Source organism: Schistocerca americana, chromosome 10 (assembly GCF_021461395.2).
Source record: "Schistocerca americana isolate TAMUIC-IGC-003095 chromosome 10, iqSchAmer2.1, whole genome shotgun sequence".
In the NCBI taxonomy this organism is placed as follows: domain Eukaryota; kingdom Metazoa; phylum Arthropoda; class Insecta; order Orthoptera; family Acrididae; genus Schistocerca; species Schistocerca americana.
The window spans coordinates 139,529,109-139,550,612 of record NC_060128.1 but is presented as its reverse complement, the minus strand read 5'-3'; positions in this window follow the sequence as shown (position 1 = coordinate 139,550,612).

Here is a 21,504-nt window from a genome sequence, read left to right as displayed (position 1 = left end):
CATAGTGCTCAGAGCCATTTGAACCATTTTTTTTTTAAATGCCCATGGCGTATCAATAGTCCAACCATGAGTTTCATTTCTCTCCTGTTCATGCCCAGGATTGAGAGACTTCTCTGAGAACATGGCTTTGGCATCAGTACCTTGCCATGGTTTTGCTTTTGGACCTTATCCCAATATTCTACATCCTGATTCCTTGCCCAGTGTCGTAATTTTATTTTGATCATCCCCTTGGTGACTGTCAGGACAGGTTCCGGTCCAATAAATGGTGTCATCGCTCCTATCCTAGCCAACCTATCGGCTTGCTCATTACCACTAGTCGATGAGTGACCAGGGACCCACAACAGGTTTACCTATTGCTTTCCCCTGGCTCTACAAGGACTTTGTGGCAATCTGCCTCGATCTTCGATCTTGTTGCAGAGGTTGCCAGTGCTTTCAGGGCTGCTTGGCTGTCTGAATAAATGAAAATGCTACGACCTCTGTAGCGCCTCCACAAATTCTCCTCCACGCACACCCTGACCAGATATTTCTGCTTGAAACACAGTGACCATACTGCAGTCTCCAGCCTTGGCCGCATTCTGTATACCCTCACCCCAAGACCAACAGATAGCAGAGTCGCTGGGAGTATCCCGAGAACGTGTGGGTCATATTATTTATGAGGTTTTGGACATGAGAAAGCTCTCAGCGTAGTGGCTTCCCTTTGTCTCAATGCAGATAAAAAACGTGAACGATTGGTTGCTTCAGTAGTACACATTAGTCCCCCCTTTCGCCCATAAGAAGTGGAACTCTTGGATCGTCTCGTTGATGTTGGACCAAACACTGATATGACCCGCAAGAAAAGGTCCAAAGAATGAAGAGTGTCTCCAGGTCCAAAAAAGTTCAAAATACAAAGCTCTGCAGACAAGCTGCTCGCATCGGTCTTTTGGGATGAAGATGGAATCCTGAATATTGATTCCTTACAACATGGTAAAACCATCACGGCAAGGGTACTACAATGGACTTTTCGACAAACTGATGCAACAATTGGTCTCCAAATGTCGAGGAAAGCTGAGAAAAGGAATGTTTTCAGGAGGACAATGTCTCTCCTCACAAGGAAAAAAAAACTAATGTGGAGTAATGAAATTTCAGGAATACATTTATGTAGGCAACGTATTTAAGTGATTAACACTGCAAGATCACACGTTAAGGTAAGTGCGACGTAAGCCGTTGCAAATGTGAAATGCTGGTACATTAATGAACAGTGTAACAGACAGACCGTTGAACGCAAGTTTGCTTCAGTCTTGTACAGGTGCCGGATGTCAGTTTGTCGGATGGGGTATCGTGCCTGTTTCACTTGGTCGGTCAATACGGGAATAATTAATGCTTGTTGTCGATCGCATAGCAGCTGTCGTTTGATGATATCCCTCATGTACTCGATTGGAGACAGATTTGGGGATCGAGCAGTACAATGCAACATGTCGACACTCTGTAGAGCATATTGGGTTACAAGAGCTGTATGTGGACGAGTGTTATCCTGTTGGAAGACAACCCCTGGAATGCTGTTCACGAATGGTAGCACAACAGCTCAAATCATCAGACTCATGTACATGTCCCACATGTGCTCGATTGGAGACAGATCTGGGGATCGAGCAGTACAATTCAACATGTTGACACTCTATAGAGCATATTGGGTTACAAGAGCTATATGTGGACGAGTGTTATCCTGCTGAAAAACACCTCCTGGAATGCTGTTCATGAATGGTAGCACAACAGCTCAGACCATCAGACTCACATACATGTCCCACATGTGCTCGATTGGAGACAGATCTGGTCAGTGAGCGGGACAATGTAACATGTCGACACACTGTAGAGCATGTTGGGTTACAAGAGCTGTATGTGGACGAGTGTTATCCTGCTGGAAAACACCTCCTGGAATGCTGTTCACGAATGGTAGCACAACAGCTGAGACCATCAGACTCATGTATATGTCCCACATGTGCTCGATTGGAGACAGATCTGGGGATCGAGCAGTACAATGCAACATGTTGACACTCTGTAGAGCATATTGGATTACAAGAGCTGTATGTGGACGAGTGTTATCCTGCTGGAAAACACCTCCAGGAATGCTGTTCACGAATGGTAGCACAACAACTCAGACCATCAGACTCACATACATGTCCCACATGTGCTCGATTGGAGACAGATCTGGTCAGTGAGCAGGACAATGTAACATGTCGACACACTGTAGAGCATGTTGGGTTACAAGAGCTGTAGGTGGGCGAGTGTTATCCCGTTGGAAAACACCCCCTCGAATGCTGTTTATGAATGGCATCACGCACGACGAATCACCAGATTTACGTACAAATTTGCAGCCATGTTGCGTGGGATACCCACGTGAGATCTCCTGCTGTCATACGAAGCTGCACCCCAGACCATAACTCCAAGTGTAGGTCCAATGTGTCTAGCACGCAGACAGTTTGGTTGCTGACTCTAAACTGAGATCCAAACCAACACACGGCCATCACTGGTGCCGAGGCAGAGCCAGCTTTCATCAGAGAACATAAAAGACCTCCACCCTGCCCTCCAATGAGCTCTCGCTTAACACCACTGAAGTCGCAAATGGCGCTAGTTTCGGGTCGGTTCAATGCGCGCTTTAGGGTATCTGTCTCGGAGCTGTCCTGAAAGTAGCCAATTTGTAGCAGTTAGTCGTGTTCCAGTGGTGCCAAATGCTGTTGAAATTGCCGCTGCGGATGCAGTACGATGTGCCAGCGCCAAGCGCCAGACAACATGGTCTTCCATCTCTATAGTGCCACGTGGCCGTCTCGGACCCTACCTTCTTACGACCGTACATTCTCGTTACCACCGTTGTCTGCAATCAAGTGCAGTAGCCAAATTCCTGGCATGTTTTTCTGCAATATCGCAGGAGGACATCCAGCCTTTTTGTAGCCCTCACCTTCAGTGAGGCATTGACAATGGTGTCTTTGTCGCGTTAAAGGCATTCTTGACTATTATCAGCTTATCACATACAGTCTCAAAGATAACTGAAGCTCTCGATCGTTATAGCGTGTATTTAAAGCAAATCTGTCTTGCATCCTCATAGCGGTGCTGCTAATGCCCTTTCTATGCCACTCGCGTGACATTTGAATACACATTGTCTTACACATGTAGAAACACAACTACCAACTTTCGTTTTGTCGCACAACTCCTTCTTGATGTTGCGATGTTTTTTCCGACAGTGTATATCGAATTCCCTTGTATAAAACATTACACATATCAGCAGTTTTGGCTTCGTATCTCCTGAATTCTGTGTCGGACGATGATATAATTTTGCAGATGCATCTGTATGTAAGCGGACAGAGTTACTAGTAAAGAGGTAATAAAAACTCATGCCTCACGTTCAGGTTTGAATTGCACGAATAGCGAAACTATAGTAAACGATAAAGTTCTTTCCTTTCAAATTTAATGGGGCGAGTCTTTGAGAAAAGTTTAGAAAATGTTTGACATTATCTTTTAAGGTCGATGAAAGTCGATAGGTGTTCGCGTTCTCAAGTACTGAATGAGAAGCCGGCCGCTGTGGCCGAGCGGTTCTAGGCCCTTCAATCCGGAACCGCGCTGCTACTACGGTCGGAGGTTCGAATCCTGCCTCGGGCATGGATGTGTGTGATGTCCGTAGGTTAGTTAGATGTCCCACAGTGCTTAGAGCCATTTGAACCATTTGAACTGGATTGGGTAATTTGCTTTCCATGAAATATGCAGTCATAAGACATGTTATATATACAGCTTCCGTGTTATATAATTGTCTGTGTTAAACTTCTAGCGTAATATTATACCAGATAATTCAGAAGGTTATGAGATCGTTTTAAATTTTTAGCTTTGGTCATTACTTACACACATCAAAAAAAGTTTTTCATCGCCTCGGTTCCGAGAGTTCCGGAACCTGTACAGAAAATTGGAATAAAGATGAACATTAACATCACTTCTGCCCTTTTTTTGCTCATGAAAACCACACATTGCATGTTCTACCATCATACAGCGAGACCTTCAGAGGTGGTGGTCCAGATTGCTCTACACACCGGTACCTCCAATATCCAGTAGCATGTCCTCTTGCACTGATGCATGCATGTGTTCGTCGAGGTATACTTTCCACAAGTTCATCAAGGCACTGTTGGTCCAGATTGTCCCCATCCTCAACGGCGATTCGGCGTAGATCCCACAGAGTGGTTGGTGGGTCACGTCGTCCATAAACAGCCCTTTTCAGTCTATTCCAGGTACGTTCGATAGGGGTCATGTCTGGAGAACATGCTGGCCACTCTAGTCGAGCGATGTAGTTATCCTGGAGAAAGTAATTCACAAGATGTGTACGATGGGGGCGCGAATTGTCGTCCATGAAGACGTATCGCTAATATGCTGCCGATATGGTTGCTCTATCGGTCAGAGAATGGCATTCACGTATCGTACAGCCGTTACGGCACCTTCCACGACCACCAGCGACATACGTCTGCCCCACATAATGCCACGCGAAAGCAGCAGGGGACCTCCACCTTGCTGGACTGGCTGGACAGTGTGTCTAAGGCGTTCAGCCTGACCGGGTTGCCTCCAAACACGTCTCCGACGATTGTCTGGTTGAAGGCATATGCGACTCTCATCCGTCCATTCAGCATGTTGTTGGGCCCATCTGTACCGCGCTGCATTGTGTCGTGGTTCCAAAGATGGACGTCGCCATGGACGTCGGTAGTGAAGTTGCGCATCATGCAGCCTACTGCACACAGTTTGAGTCGTAACACGACTTCTGCGGCTGCACGAAAAGCATTATTTAACATGGTGGCGTTGCTGTCAGGGTTCCTCCGAGCCGTAATCAGCAGTTAGTGGTCATCCACTGGGCGATCTGAGCGAGGCATGTCGTCAACAGTTCCTGCCTCCCTGTATCTCTTCCATGTCCGAACAAAATCGCCTTGGCTCTCTCCGAGACGCCTGGACACTTCCCTTATTGAGAGCCACTCCTGGCACAAAGTAATGCAGACGCGATCGAACCTCGGTGTTGACAGTCTAGGCATGGTTGAACTACAGACTACACGAGCCGTGAACCTCCTTCCTGGTGGAATGACAGGAACTGATCGGCTGTCGGACCCCATCCGTCTAATAGGCGCTGCTCATGCATGGTTGTTTACATCTTTGGGCGGGTTTAGTGACATCTCCTAACAATCAGGGACTGTGTCTGTGATACAATATCCACAATCAACGTCTATCTTCAGGAGATCTGGGAACCGGGGTGATGCAAAACTTTTTTTCGTGTATGTATTATGAAATACTGATAACAGGTCAGCTCTCCACCCGATCGGTTGCCGCCACGTTAGCTCATCGTGTTCGGTCAGGTCAGGAGGTCACCTTGTGTGATCAAAAAACTGAGAGATGCACCAGGCATTTTTATGTCTGTCTCTCTTCCTGAAAAGAGAACTAGTAATTTTTAGTCAATTACGTAAGGCAAAAAGTATAAGAGAATGTCCATTATCATTTATGTGTTGTTCGCCAAAAGAATTATCGCACAATCAGCTTAACAGCTCATGCATCGAGGCTGCTTACAAGAATAATTTACAGAAGTATGGAAAAGAAAATTGAGAATGCGCTAGGTGACGATCAGTTTGGCTTTAGGAAAAGTAAAGGGACGAGAGAGGCAATTCTGACGTAACGGCTAATAATGGAAGCAAGGCTAAAGAAAAATCAAGACACTTTCATAGGATTTGCCGACCTGGAAAAAGCGTTCGACAATATAAAATGGTGCAAGCTGTTCGAGATTCTGAAAAAAGTAGGGGTAAGCTATAGGGAGAGACGGGTCATATACAATATGTACAACAACCAAGAGGGAATAATAAGAGTGGACGATCAAGAACGAAGTGCTCGTATTAAGAAGGGTGTGAGACAAGGCTGTAGCCTTTCGCCCCTACTCTTCAATCTGTACATCGACGAAGCAATGATGGAAATAAATGAAAGGTTCAGGAGTGGAATTAAAATACAAGGTGAAAGGATATCAATGATACGATTCGCTGATGACATTGCTATCCTGAGTGAAAGTTTGAGAGTAAATCGGAGAAAGACGAAGGTAATGAGAAGTAGTAGAAATGAGAACAGCGAGAAACTTAACATCAGGATTGATGGTCACGAAGTCAATGAAGTTAAGGAATCCTGCTACCTAGGCAGTAAAATAACCAATGACGGACGGAGCAAGGAGGACATCAAAAGGAGACTCGCTATGGCAAAAAAGGCATTTCTGGCCAAGAGAAGTCTACTAATATCAAATATCGGCCTTAATTTGAGGAAGAAATTTCTGAGGATGTACGTCTGCAGTACAGCATTGTATGGTAGTGATACATGGACTGTGGGAAAACCGGAACAGAAGAGAATCGAAGCATTTGAGATGTGGTGCTATAGACGAATGTTGAAAATTAGGTGGACTGATAAGGTAAGGAATGAGGAGGTTCTACGCAGAATCGGAGAGGAAAGGAATATGTGGAAAACACTGATAAGAAGAAGGGACAGGATGATAGGACATCTGCTAAGACATGAGGGAATGACTTCCATGGTACGAGAGGGAGCTGTAGAGGGCAAAAACTGTAGGGGAAGACAGAGATTGGAATACGTCAAGCAAATAATTGAGGACGTAGGTTGCAAGTGCTACTCTGAGATGAAGAGGTTAGCACAGAAAAGGAATTCGTGGCAGGCCGCATCAAACCAGTCAGTAGACTGATGACCAAAAAAAAAACTGTGTCCTATTTTGGCGTTTAAATCTCCACAGATTTATAGGTGGTCCGCTTTGTCGTATTTATCTACCTTTCTTAGGATTTTATAAAAGGCTTCACTCTTTAATTTTTTCCATCCCAATCAGAGAGAGAGCTCAATAGGGAAAGAAACGTCGCATTTATAGATTTAGGGAAAAACGTCGACCATGTAGATAGGAAACTGTTATGGAACATTTTACACAAGAATGGATACCTAAGCAAATATTAACTGTGAACCTACACTCCTGGAAATTGAAATAAGAACACCGTGAATTCATTGTTCCAGGAAGGGGAAACTATATTGACACATTCCTGGGGTCAGATACATCACATGATCACACTGACAGAACCACAGGCACATAGACACAGGCAACAGAGCATGCACAATGTCGGCACTAGTACAGTGTATATCCACCTTTCGCAGCAATGCAGGCTGCTATTCTCCCATGGAGACGATCGTAGAGATGCTGGATGTAGTCCTGTGGAACGGCTTGCCATGCCATTTCTACCTGGCGCCTCAGTTGGACCAGCGTTCGTGCTGGACGTGCAGACCGCGTTAGACGACGCTTCATCCAGTCCCAAACATGCTCAATGGGGGACAGATCCGGAGATCTTGCTGGCCAGGGTAGTTGACTTACACCTTCTAGAGCACGTTGGGTGGCACGGGATACATGCGGACGTGCATTGTCCTGTTGGAACAGCAAGTTCCCTTGCCGGTCTAGGAATGGTAGAACGATGGGTTCGATGACGGTTTGGAAGTACCGTGCACTATTCAGTGTCCCCTCGACGATCACCAGTGGTGTACGGCCAGTGTAGGAGATCGCACCCCACGCCATGATGCCGGGTGTTGGCCCTGTGTGCCTCGGTCGTATGGAGTCCTGATTGTGGCGCTCACCTGCACGGCGCCAAACACGCATACGACCATCACTGGCACCAAGGCAGAAGCGACTCTCATCGCTGAAGACGACACGTCTCCATTCGTCCCTCCATTCACGCCTGTCGCGACACCACTGGAGGCGGGCTGCACGATGTTGGGGCGTGAGTAGAAGACGGCCTAACGGTGTGCGGGACCGTAGCCCAGCTTCATGGAGACGGTTGCGAATGGTCCTCGCCGATACCCCAGGAGCAACAGTGTCCCTAATTTGCTGGGAAGTGGCGGTGCGGTCCCCTACGGCATTGCGTAGGATCCTACGGTCTTGGCGTGCATCCGTGCGTCGCTGCGGTCCGGTCCCAGGTCGACGGGCACGTGCACCTTCCGCCGACCACTGGCGACAACATCGATGTACTGTGGAGACCTCACGCCCCACGTGTTGAGCAATTCGGCGGTACGTCCACCCGGCCTCCCGCATGCCCACTATACGCCCTCGCTCAAAGTCCGTCAACTGCACATACGGTTCACGTCCACGCTGTCGCGGCATGCTACCAGTGTTAAAGACTGCGATGGAGCTCCGTATGACACGGCAAACTGGCTGACACTGACGGTGGGGATGCACAAATGCTGCGCAGCTAGCGCTATTCGACGGCCAACACCGCGGTTCCTGATGTGTCCGCTGTGCCGTGCGTGTGATCATTGCTTGTACAGCCCTCTCGCAGTGTCCGGAGCAAGTATGGTGGGTCTGACACACCGGTGTCAATGTGTTCTTTTTTCCATTTCCAGGAGTGTATATAGATGTACAAAAATAAGTATAAACACTAACCATGCTAAATCAGAAGGCATACCGATAAACCAAAGGGTTTGACTAAGGTGTAATTTATCGCCCATACTTCTTAGTATATATATTGACGATATGACTGAAACATGGAAACAACAAACAGATCCAGATTTGAGACTAACACATGACATTCTTTTGGTACGATGCTTTTTGGAGACGACCTTTTAGTTGCACAGGATAGTGAGATTTCGCTGTATACATCCATATAAAGGCTGAATCAAATTTCTAAGGCATATAAGACGAAAATATCTAATCCAAAATTAAAAGTAATGGCTTTCAAAGGGACCAAAAACGCTGAGGACTACGATCATAATAGGAAACAACAGCACTGAACAAGTAAGACATTTTCGTTACCTGGGAAATACTCTAAAGAGCTAAAGAAACTAGTAAACCTGCCTAATATCATGTAGGACCCCCGTGAGCACGCAGAAGTGCCTCAACACGACGTGGCATGAATTCGACTGATATCTGAAGTAGTGCTGGAGGGAACTGACACCATTAATCCTGTATGGCTGTCCAGAAATTCGTAACAGTACGAAGAGGTGGAGATCAATTCTGAGCAGCACGTTGCAAGGCATCGCAGATATCCTCAATAATGTTCTTGGCTGGGGGGTTTTGTGGCCAGCGCAAGTGTTTAGACTCAGAAGAATGGTCCTGGAGCCACTCTGTAGCAATTGTGGTCTTGTGGGGTGTTGTATTGTCCTGTTGGAACGCCCAAGTCCCCTGGAATGTACAAATGGATGCAGGTGGTCAGACAGAATGCTTACACACGTGCCACCTGTCAGAGTCGTATCTAGGCGTATCAGAGGTCCCATATCACCCAAAGTGCGCACGCCCCACACCATTACACAGCCTACACCATCTTGAACAGTCCCCTGCTGACGTACACGTCCATGGATCCATGATGTTGTCTCCATATCCGTTCACGTCCATCTGCTCTATACAATTTGAAACGAGGCTCGTCCGATTAGGCAATAAGTTTCCAGTCATCAACAGTCCAATGTCAGTGTTGAGGGGCCCAGGTAGGCGTAAAGGTCATCACGGGTACACGAGTGGGTCTTCGGCTCTGAAAGCCTATATCGATGAAGTTTCGTTCAATGCTTCACACGCTGACACTTGTTGTTACCATTGAAATCTCCAGCAATTTGCGGAGTGGTTGCACTTATGTCACGCTGAACGATTTTCTTCAGTCGTCGTTGGTCCCGATTCTTGCGGGATCTTTATCGGCTGCAGCGAAGTCGGACATTTGATGTTTTACCGAATTCCTGATATTCACGGTACATTCGTGGAATGGTCATACGGGAAAATCTCCACTTCATGTGTACTTCGGAGATCCTGCATGGGGGGCGCTGTAATCGTTTTTTTTTTTTTTTTTTTTTTTTTTTTTTTTTTTTTTTTTTTTTTTTTTTTTTTTTTTTTTCATCAGTCTACTGACTGGTTTGATGCGGCCCGCCACGAATTCCTTTCCTTTGCTAACCTCTAACCTCTCCAGATCAGAGTAGCACTTGCAACCTACGTCCTCAATTATTTGCTTGACGTATTCCAATCTCTGTCTTCCTCTACAGTTTTTGCCCTCTACGGCTCCCTCTAGTACCATGGAAGTCATTCCCTCATGTCTTAGCAGATGTCCCATCATCCTGTCCCTTCTCCTTATCAGTGTTTTCCACATATTCCTTTCCTCTCCGATTCTGCGTAGAACCTACTCATTCCTTACCTTATCAGTCCACCTAATTTTCAACATTCGTCTATAGCACCACATCTCAAATGCTTCGATTCTCTTCTGTTCCGGTTTTCCCACAGTCCATGTTTCACTACCATACAATGCCGTACTCCAGACGTACATCCTCAGAAATTTCTTCCTCAAATTAAGGCCGATATTTGATATTAGTAGACTTCTCATGGCCAGAAATGCCTTTTTTGCCATAGCGAGTCTCCTTTTGATGTCCTCCTTGCTCCGTCCGTCATTGGTTATTTTACTGCCTAGGTAGCAGAATTCCTTAACTTCATTGACTTCGTGACCATCAATCCTGATGTTAAGTTTCTCGCTGTTCTCATTTCTACTACTTCTCATTACCTTCGTCTTTCTCCGATTTACTCTCAAACCATACTGTGTACTCATTAGACTGTTCATTCGGTTCAGCAGATCATTTAATTCTTCTTCACTTTCACTCAGGATAGCAATGTCATCAGCGAATCGTATCATTGATATCCTTTCACCTTGTATTTTAATTCCACTCCTGAACCTTTCTTTTATTTCCATCATTGCTTCCTCGATGTACAGATTGAAGAGTGGGGGCGAAAGGCTACAGCCTTGTCTTACACCCTTCTTAATACGAGCACTTCGTTCTTGATCGTCCACTCTTATTATTCCCTCTTGGTTGTAGTACATATTGTATATGACCCGTCTCTCCCTATAGCTTACCCCTACTTATTTCAGAATCTCGAACAGCTTGCACCATTTTATATTGTAGAACGCTTTTTCCAGGTCGACAAATCCTATGAAAGTGTCTTGATTTTTCTTTAGCCTTGCTTCCATTATTAGCCGTAACATCAGAATTGCCTCTCTCGTCCCTTTACTTTTCCTAAAGCCAAACTGACCGTCACCTAGCGGATTCTCAATTTTCTTTTCCATTCTTCTGTAAATTATTCTTGTAAGCAGCTTCGATGCATGAGCTGTTAAGCTGATTGTGCGATAATTCTCGCACTTGTCAGCTCTTGCCGTCTTCGGAATTGTGTGGATGATGCTTTTCCGAAAGTCAGATGGTATATCGCCAGACTCATATATTCTACACACCAACGTGAATAGTCGTTTTGTTGCCACTTCCCCCAATGATTTTAGAAATTCTGATGGAATGTTATCTCTCCCTTCTGCCTTATTTGACCGTAAGTCCTCCAAAGCTCTTAAATTCCGATTCTAATACTGGATCCCCTATCTCTTCTAAATCGACTCCTGTTTCATCTTCTATCACATCAGACAAAAATCTTCACCCTCATAGAGGCTTTCAATGTATTCTCTCCACCTATCTGCTCTCTCCTCTGCATTTAACAGTGGAATTCCAGTTGCACTCTTAATGTTACCACCGTGCTTTTAATGTCACCAAAGGTTGTTTTGACTTTCCTGTATGCTGAGTCTGTCCTTCCAACAATCATATCTTTTTCGATGTCTTCACATTTTTCCTGCAGCCGTTTCGTCTTAGCTTCCCTGCACTTCCTATTTATTTCATTCCTCAGCGACTTGTATTTCTGTATTCCTGATTTTCCCGGAACATGTTTGTACTTCCTCCTTTCATCAATCAACTGAAGTATTTCTTCTGTTACCCATGGTTTGTTCGCAGCTACCTTCTTTTACAGCTATGTTTTCCTTCCCAACTTCTGTTTTAACTGTATAGTAATAAGCATTTTGCTGTAAAGAAGAGGAGGGCTCGATCTTCCGTACAACGGACGACACGTCTTCCCCGGAAGTGCGGCCGAGTCACGGGTGACAGACAGCGGTACGCGCCAGACGGATGTTGGCAAGCCTGCCCCCGTTTATCTGCGGCGGTAGTGGCAGCTCAGACGGTGTTCCAGCGCGGCCCCCCGGGACGCTGGAGTCCTTCTCCCTGTCCTTCCGTCTTCTCCAGCGACGATTGATGCCCGCGTCCGCGGACTGCGCCCTGTCGGAAGCGCTACTGGGGAAGCCGGCGGGAAAAACAGTGAGCCCGGCGCACGCTCCATTTGTCTCGCCGCTGGCTGTGCAGTCTGCGCCCTGTGGGCCACTTTAGCCATTGTTTGGCCGCCGCAACAATGGCCGAGGTGCGGCGCTATCCGTCTCGGCTCGGGTGGGCGCGGCAGCGGGAAATCGCCTCGTCTTTTTCTTTTCATTTCCCCCCTTCCCTTTCTTGCTTCTGCTGCTCCACCCGTCATCAGCTGTACTACACGACACAAGACCAAAACACTTGCTCACTTCCGCACTGTCGCCTGATAAACAAAGTAACAGCCTACGGAATATCAGACCAGCTGTGTGGCTGGATTGAAGAGTTTTTAGCAAACAGAACACAGCATGTTGTTCTCAATGGAGAGACGTCTACAGAAGTTAAAGTAACCTCTGGCGTGCCACAGGGGAGTGTTATGGGGCCATTGCTTTTCACAATATATATAAATGACCTGGTAGATAGTGTCGGAAGTTCCGTGCGGCTTTTCGCGGATGATGCTGTAGTATACAGAAAAGTTGCAGCATTAGAAAATTGCAGCGAAATGCAGGAAGATCTGCAACGGATAGACACTTGGTGCAGGGAGTCGCAACTGACCGTTAACATAGACAAATGTAATGTATTGCGAATACATAGAAAGAAGAATCCTTTATTGTATGATTATATGATAGCGGAACAAACGCTGGTAGCAGGTACTTCTGTAAAATATCTGGGAGTATGCGTGCGGAACGATTTGAAGTGGAATGATCATATAAAATTAATTGTTAGTAAGGCGGGTGCCAGGTTGAGATTCATTGGGAGAGTCCTTAGAAAATGTAGTCCATCAACAAAGGAGGTGGCTTACAAAACACTCGTTCGACCTATACTTGAGTATTGCTCATCAGTGTGGGATCCGTACCAGGTCGGGTTGACAGAGGAGATAGAGAAGATCCAAAGAAGAGCGGCGCGTTTCGTCACAGGGTTATTTGGTAAGCGTGATAGCGTTACGGAGATGTTTAGCAAACTCGAGTGGCAGACTCTGCAAGAGAGGCGCTCTGCATTACGGTGTAGCTTGCTGTCCAGGTTTCGAGAGGGTGCGTTTCTGGATGAGGTATCGAATATATTGCTTCCCCCTACTTACCTCCCGAGGAGATCACGAATGTAAAATTAGAGACATTCGAAGCGCACGGAGGCTTTCCGGCAGTCCTCGCTCCCGGGAACCATTCGCGACTGGAACAGGAAAGGAAGGTAATGGCATTGGCACGAAAAGTGCCCTCCGCCACACACCGTTGGGTGGCTTGCGGAGTATAAATGTAGATGTAGATGTAGATGTAGAGAGACCAAAAGCGCCACATGGCGGGAAAAACGTAAGCTCCATCCTACGGACGGCATATATCACTGAAACAACTGGCTTTAGGTTATACCGGTTTTTTCTCATGTCTAGATTAACCCTACCGTTAAGACCGCTGAAAATACCCGGTTTTTGAAATGACCGATTTTCCATCTTTTATTGCTGAGCCGCGGCGCTCGTTACTGGCGCGCAAGTATCTCCGATGTCCATTATCGATCCTTCGATGTTTCTTATCTTTCCGCATTCGCGGGGCGGGTGGCAGTTGACGTTTGCTCGGGCTACCTGCTGAGACGCCGCGAGGTACGAGGTGGGAAGCAGCCACGTATATGTGGAGTTGGTTGTACGCGGTCTGCCGGTTCAGCATGGAGGATATGTGTTGGCTGGCTGCCTGTCTGCTCTCCTGATTTTGCTCGCCGTGCTTTGCGACCGCCTGGCTTGGGTTGCTGCCTGGTGTATCCTACACGAGCCATACTGGACGTCCTGCAGAAGTTAAGCAGCCTTGTGTTTCTTTAACGAAAAGGAGCAAATGTGTAAGACTTTTTGTAACCAATTTAGGTGTGGCCTTAGCGTTTACACTGCCTTGGGGCAGAGCTAATTCTTTTAAATTTAAGTAGTTGGGGTTCCCTGTCCTTTATAATCTTTTGAGGGTTTTATTTGAATTTTCTCTTTGAGGTTCCTTCCTTGTGCTTGGTTAAATGTTTACTTGTATAGCGGGAAGTGACTCCTGGTTAAAACTCGGAGAAGGTGTTTGATGTTACTTCCTCCTCACGTATTCGTCTTTTCAATTAAGTGTTGTCATCCCTTCGAGCGACCTGGTGTCACTTCTCGCTAGTTAATACTGGTTTATGTGTACTTAATTTTGAACTGGCCATTTGAATTAATATTCTGAGCGCAGTATATCACTAAGGCAACCTCATTGTATACCACCTTGTGCCCCGGTCTGGTACCTTAATTTTCAATGGCACGAGTTAGCTCCACTACCGGTTTTACTGATGTGCTCCCTTCAAAATCCTGTCTTGTATAAGTTTGCCCCATGTGTGTCTGGGAACACAGAGATGAGCTTTAGTGTGACTTCAGTGCTAGTCAGTTAATGGAATCTTCATTTTGGCTTGGCTTCCACTGAAGAGTTTGAGTGGAGCGTAATATGTGTGATTTGTTATTCATTTAATTACTGTAAGTTTGTTTATTTAATGCGGAGCAAGACATTTAAAGACTGCTGGTATTAACTCCCCTAGTTGCTGGGTGTTGCTAATTCGTTCCAAATGGCCTACTACTTATTCAGTGGCAAGGCTGTTGATTAGTTGGTTACTGTGAGTACAAATTCACGCTATTTATTTGTTGTCGAAATTGTTAAAGTGTCTGTGTCGTGATTCATTCACTGGCTACGTGTTTGAGCTGAATTGATATAACCTTACATTGCCTCCTTAAAATTTGTTGTCAGCAGAAACCCTTAAGAGAACTACGTTTTGTCACTGCTTATGATAACCTTTACTGGGAGCAATATTTCGTGTAGTAAAATTTTGTCTTAAAATATGTATTTCTCTGATGTAATAAACGAGTGATAAAAGAAAAAAGCAAAGGGGCCTGGTCCTTCCTATTGTGTCCGGTTTGTAACACGAATCAATTGCCATTCTTTTCAAAAATAAACGTAGACACTGAACAAAGACTGACTGCATTATATCTTCAAAGGCACATAGGATCAAAATACAAAATATATCAAAAATTAGTCCAGTTGAATTTTCTCATGTTGAGAAGTCAGAATGAGTGATCTGTTTTACCTGGTACAAACTTCCCGAAGCCAAGATCGCATATACCGGGTGATCAAAAAGTCAGTACAAATTTGAAAACTTAATAAACCACGGAATAATGTAGATAGAGAGGTAAAAATTGACTCACATGCTTGGAATGACATGGGGTTTTATTAGAACCAAAAGAAAACACCCCATATTGCTAGACGCGTGAAAGATCTCTTGCGCGCGTCGTTTGGTAATGATCGTGTGCTCAGCCGCCACTTTCGTCATGCTTGGCCTCCCAGGTTCCCAGACCTCAGTCGTGCGATTATTGGCTTTGGGGTTACCTGAAGTCGCAAGTGTATCGTGACCGACCGACATCTCTAGGGACGTTGAAAGACAACATCCGACGCCAATGCCTCACCATAACTCCGGACATGCTGTTCACAACATTATTCCTCCACTACAGCTATTGTTGAGGAATGATGGTGGACATATTGAGCATTTCCTGTAAAGAACATCATCTTTGCTTTGTCTTACTTTGCTATGCTAATTATCGCTATTCTGATCAGATGAAGCGCCATCTGTCGGACATTTTTTGAACGCTTGTATTTTTTTCGGTTCTAATAAAACCCCATGTCATTCGAAGCATGTATGTCAATTTGTACCTCTCTATCTACATTATTAAGTGGTTTATTCAGTTTTCAAATTTATACTGGCTTTTTGATCTCCCGGTATATTTCTTTACTTACAACAAGCGGTTTCGACAGACTTTGCTGTCGGCCGCCCCCGGTAGCTGAGTGGTCAGCGCGACAGAATGTCAATTCTAAGGGCCCGGGTACGATTCACAGCTGGGTCGGCGATTTTCTACGCTCAGAGATTGGGTGTTGTTTTGTCCTAATCATCATCATTTCATCCCCATCGACGCGCAAGTTGCCCAAACGGCGTCAAATCGAAAGACTTGCCCACGACGAACGGTCCACCCGACGGGAGGCCCTAGTCAAACGATGTTTTTATTTATCTTCAGATTTTTTTTTATATAGAACTTATTCATTGTGAGTTGGAATCTCACGCGCCGGCCGGGGTGGCCGGGCGGTTCTAGGCGCTTCAGTCTGGAACCGCGCGACCGCTATGGTCGCAGGTTCGAATCCTGCCTCGGGCATGGATGTGTGTGCTGCCCTTAGGTTAGTTAGGTTTAAGTAGTTCTAAGTTCTAGGGGACTGATGATCTCAGAAGTTAAGTCCCATAGTGCTCAGAGCCATTTGAACCATTTTTGAATCTCACGGCAGGTTGTCATGTTAGTGGTTAAAATGCAGTACATTACACAAAGGATTGTCATAATTAAAATATTTAAAATGAAAAATCCATGTGCACATGGACATATCCATATATGTAGCGCTGACAGATGATTGTTACGTCGTAAAAATCACAGTACAGCACATCTGTTTACGTTACCTGGATGTTGTAAATAAACAAATAGTTATGCGATCTTGGCTTTAGACATTTTTTAATAATATTTAGGCCATCCGCCGTCCGCTCCTTTTCTCGAACAGTAATGAGGAGTTGAATACCACAAAAAATTATCCAGTGCTCTCCTACTGACTCTAATATTTTAAAATTCCTCCTAAAGAACAATGTAGTAGTCAGGGATCATGACACTATTTGGGCGTTACGAAAAGTCAATACTAAAGAGTGAAAACTGATATTGGATAACACTATTTTTAGCCTTTGCCGTTTCCAAGGGTTACAAACAGAGAAAGACATATTATGTGGAGACAGGCAACAAATCAGCTACAGCCTGTTTTTATTGTAAACTATGAATGAATTGTGAATTTTTTTATTTATTGCTCTTGCTATAACTTCCTTTCTGTTTCAGTATTTCATGTAAATGGTAGATAAAGAATAAGCTATCGTCTAAAATTTCTAGCGTTTTTTCTCTTTAATTATTTCGGACGGAAACTCAGTTTGTATTATTAAATTATAGATCTTTACTTTTTACTGGGAATTGCAATTGATTTCTCATTGGAAAAACTGAAAACCGCTCTTTCAAAACTTTTCATAACTGGGATTCACAGTCACGTAAATTTGTTTGAAAGACATCATGTTTACGCCAATGGCTGTTAAACTTTTTATTTTCACTATTGCAATTTCGGGCTTAGGCCATTACCAAGTACAGATGTTTTGGCTTTAGGCCATGTCAACTTTATACACGCTGACACATTTATATGTCGTTGTCATTTGCTGTTATATACATTCGCACTACTTAGCACCGTTACGCATATCCCTCCTCAATTCAAATTCTCATTTACACTTCAGCCCACGTGGTATTCCCCCCAAACTCGAATAGCATTCCAGAGGCTCTTCAGCTGTACTGGAATAGCACCTCAGCATCGTTCGAAAGTGGGAATCCTGCCTGAGACCCTGGCATATGTATTTTAATCAATGAAAATTGAACATTTTCGAGGGTCAATTATGATACATGAAAAGTTTCAACGTGCAAGCGATTGCAGCGAATATATATATATATATATATATATATATATATACCACAGATGTTTGAGCCCTAATTTCTCATATCTTTGTGGTATTTAAGTGAAATGGTCATTGAATTGCCTAAAGATCGTACAGGCATGCGTGCTCAAATACAGAGATATGTGAACAGGCAGAATAAGGCCTTGCGGTCGGCAACGCCTGTATAAGACAGCAAGCGCCTGGCGCAGTTGTTAGATCGGTTACTTCTGCAACAATGGCAGATTATCAAGATTTAGGTGAGTTCGTACGTGGCGTTATCACGGCGCACGAGCGATGGGACACAGCATCTCCGAGGTATCGATGAAATCGGGCTTTTCCCGTACGACCATTTCACGTGAGTATCTTGAATATCAGGAATCCGGTGAAACATCAAATCTCCGACATCGCGGCCGGAAAGAGATCGTGCAAGAACGAGACTAATGACGACTGAAGAGGACCGTTCAACGTGACATACGTGCAACCCTTCCGCAGACTGCAGCAGATTTCAGTGCTGGACCATCAACAAGTGTGAACCATTCAACAAAGCGTCATCGATATGGACTTTCGGAGCCGAAGCTTTACGCCTCGCCTGGGCCCGTCACCACCGACATTGGACTGTTGATTTGGAAATTTGTGGTAAGTCCCTATGGGACCAAATTGCTGAGGTCATCGGTCCCTAGGCTTGCACAGTACTTAATTTAACTTGAACTAGCTTACCCTAAGGACAACACAGCCATGCCCGAGGGGGGCAAGGCCTGCGAACCGGACTGTTGATGGCTGGAAACATGTTGCCGGGTCGAATGAGTCTCGTTTCAAATGTATCGAGCGGATGGACGTTTACGGGTGTGGAGACAACATCACGAATGCTTGGATCCCGCATGTCAGCAGAGGCTGTTCAAGCTGGTGGAGACTCCGTAATGGTGTGGGGCGTGTGTAGTTGGAGTGATAGGGGACCCCTGATACGTCTAATTACGACTCTGACAGGAGACACGTACGTAAGCATACTGCCTGATCACCTACATCCATTCATGTCCATTCCGGCGGACTTGGCAATTCCAGCAGGACAATGCGACACCCCACGCATCCAGAAATGCTAGAGAGTGGCTCCAGGAACGCTCCTCTGAGTTTAAACACTTCCGCTGGTCACCAGACTCCCCAGACATGAACATTATTGGCCATATCTGGGATGCCTTGCAATGTGCTGTTCACAAGAGATTCCCCCCCCCCCCCCCCCTCCATTCGTACTCTTAGGGATTTAGGGACAGCCCTGCAGGATTCATGGTGTCAGTTCCCCCCAGCACTACTTCAGACATTGTCGAGTCCATGCCACGTCGTTTTGCGGCACTTCTACGTGCTCGCGAGGTTCCCCATTATTAGTCAAGTGTACCAATTTCTTTAGCTCTTCAGTGTATGTTAGTGCCAGTTGAATCGTTTTGCCGTCGGTTCTCAAAATTTTCTCAAAATTTTGTCCTCCAGGGACTCCCATTTGAGCTTCCGAATCACAATAACGCTTGCGTTTTGTTGGAACCTACCGGTATCAAATATAGCAGCCCGCCTCCGACTTGCTTCGAGCTCTTCCTTTAATCCGACCTGGTACGCATCCCGAACGCTTGAACAGTACTTAAGAATAGGTCGCACTAACGTCCTTTTCTAAAATTCTCCCAAGAAACCGACATCGACCATTTGCCTTCCCTACCACAATCCTATCATGCTAGTTCTAACTCATACAGCTTTGCAACATTTCGCCCAGATATTTAAGCGACACGACTGTGTCAAACAGGTCAGCAGTAATTATGTGTCTGAATATTACGGGTTTGTTTTCCTACTCTTCCGTATTAACTTACATTTTTCTACATTTAGTGCTAGCTGCCATTCATCACACCAACTATAAATTTTGTGTAAGTCATCTTGTATCCTCCTATACTCACTCATCTTAGACACCTTCCCATACACCACAGCATCATCAGCAAACAACAGGTCTGACAACCTGTTCCAAGTCGTCGTATCTTCGTTAACAGTCTGCAGTGGGTCACCGTGTCAGATGCTTTACGGAAAAATAGAAATATGGAATCTGAAACGCCATTATTATCAACAATCAACCGCAGATTGCAGCCCTCACTGACCGCCAGATTATTACGTATATAGAAAACAGGGGTTCTTCCTGGGGCACGTCTTGTCTCTTATGAATACTCGCCGTCGAGGATAACATGTGGATTCTGTTACTTACTAAGTCTCCCAGCCACTGACATATTTGGAAACGTGTCCCCTATGCTCGTAACTTCGTTAACAGGCTGCAGTGGAGCGATGGGTCTGTCAACACCTGTTTGAGACGCAGGGGAAGCCCAATTCGAGGAAGGTGTTTGATATTGGCCGTCTCCTACAAGTTTTCGAACCACGTCGTCATGTAACGTCGCCTTAGAAAAATTATAAATGACTGCGCTGATTAACCTCTTACGTTATTTGATTTTCAAACAGCTGAGCAGAACTGAACGTACTCAGACATTTCGCGCTTTCCCTATTCTGATCAACACTAAACTGACACACAATATTTTGGCGCAACGCAATCTGACTTTCAATAATCCCTACAAAAGAATGGCCCTGAATAACAATAACCTATGCCTTTCATGAAGCACTTACTCGAACTACTGCAATACAGCGAGAGCCAATACTGCCAGCTAAATGAAAGATTCAAACTACTGAAGGCACTAACTACTGATAGGCATGGTTACCAAATGAGAGATTTTGATAGAGAACAAACAATGTATTTACCTTAATAGTGTTCAAAAGTCATAATATATATATCAGTTCATGACATCCAGTCTTACAAATTTACGGTCTCTGATGGACACACGTCCAGATCATCCGCTCTCAAAACTCCGCCATCTCACTCCACACATCCACCACTGCTGGCGGCTCACCTCCAACTGCGCAACGGTACGCGCTGTTCACATCCAGCTGCCCAATACTACACAAGCGAATATTCCAACAATGCCAACCAGCCACTGACTGCACCCAGCACAGCCAGTGATTTTCATACAGAGCGCTACGTGGCGTTACCAACATAAAAACCTAAACAGCCTGCTTACAATTATGCTTGTTTTTTGCCGCTGGTCCCGTAACGTACTGGCGTCGATATTCCGCCGGTCTGTAGACACAGTTGTGGATTCTGGACACCAGATGACACGTCGCAGCCTCTTCTAGTCCGTAGCCATTCTGATGAACTCCGAGTCAAATCTGTAACAGAGAACGAATGAAAAAAAAACTGCTTTCAGAGGTGCTAAACGCCTTACGACAAACCACGATCCTCTGTTTCTATTGCTTTGATAGCGGCACTTGATGGACACTGTAGTTATATCAAGATTCGACTGTAGGAGGATACAAGATGACTTGGACAGGATTTGTGATTGCTGTAAAGAATGGCAGCTAACTCTAAATGTAGATAAATGTAAATTAATGCAGATGAATAGGAAACAGAATCCTATAATGTATGACTACTCCATTAGTAGTGTAGCGTTTGACACAGTCACGTCAATTAAATATTTGGGCGTAACATTGCAGAGCGATATGAAGTGGGACAAGCATATAATGGCAGTTGTGGGGAAGGCGGATAGTCGTCTTCGGTTCATTGGTAGAAGTTTGGAAACATGTGGTTCATCTGTAAAGGAGACCGCTTATAAAACACTAATACGACCTATTCTTGAGTACTGATCGAGCGTTTGGGATCCCTATCAGGTCGCATTGAGGGAGGACATAGAAGCAATTCAGAGGTGGGATGCTAGATTT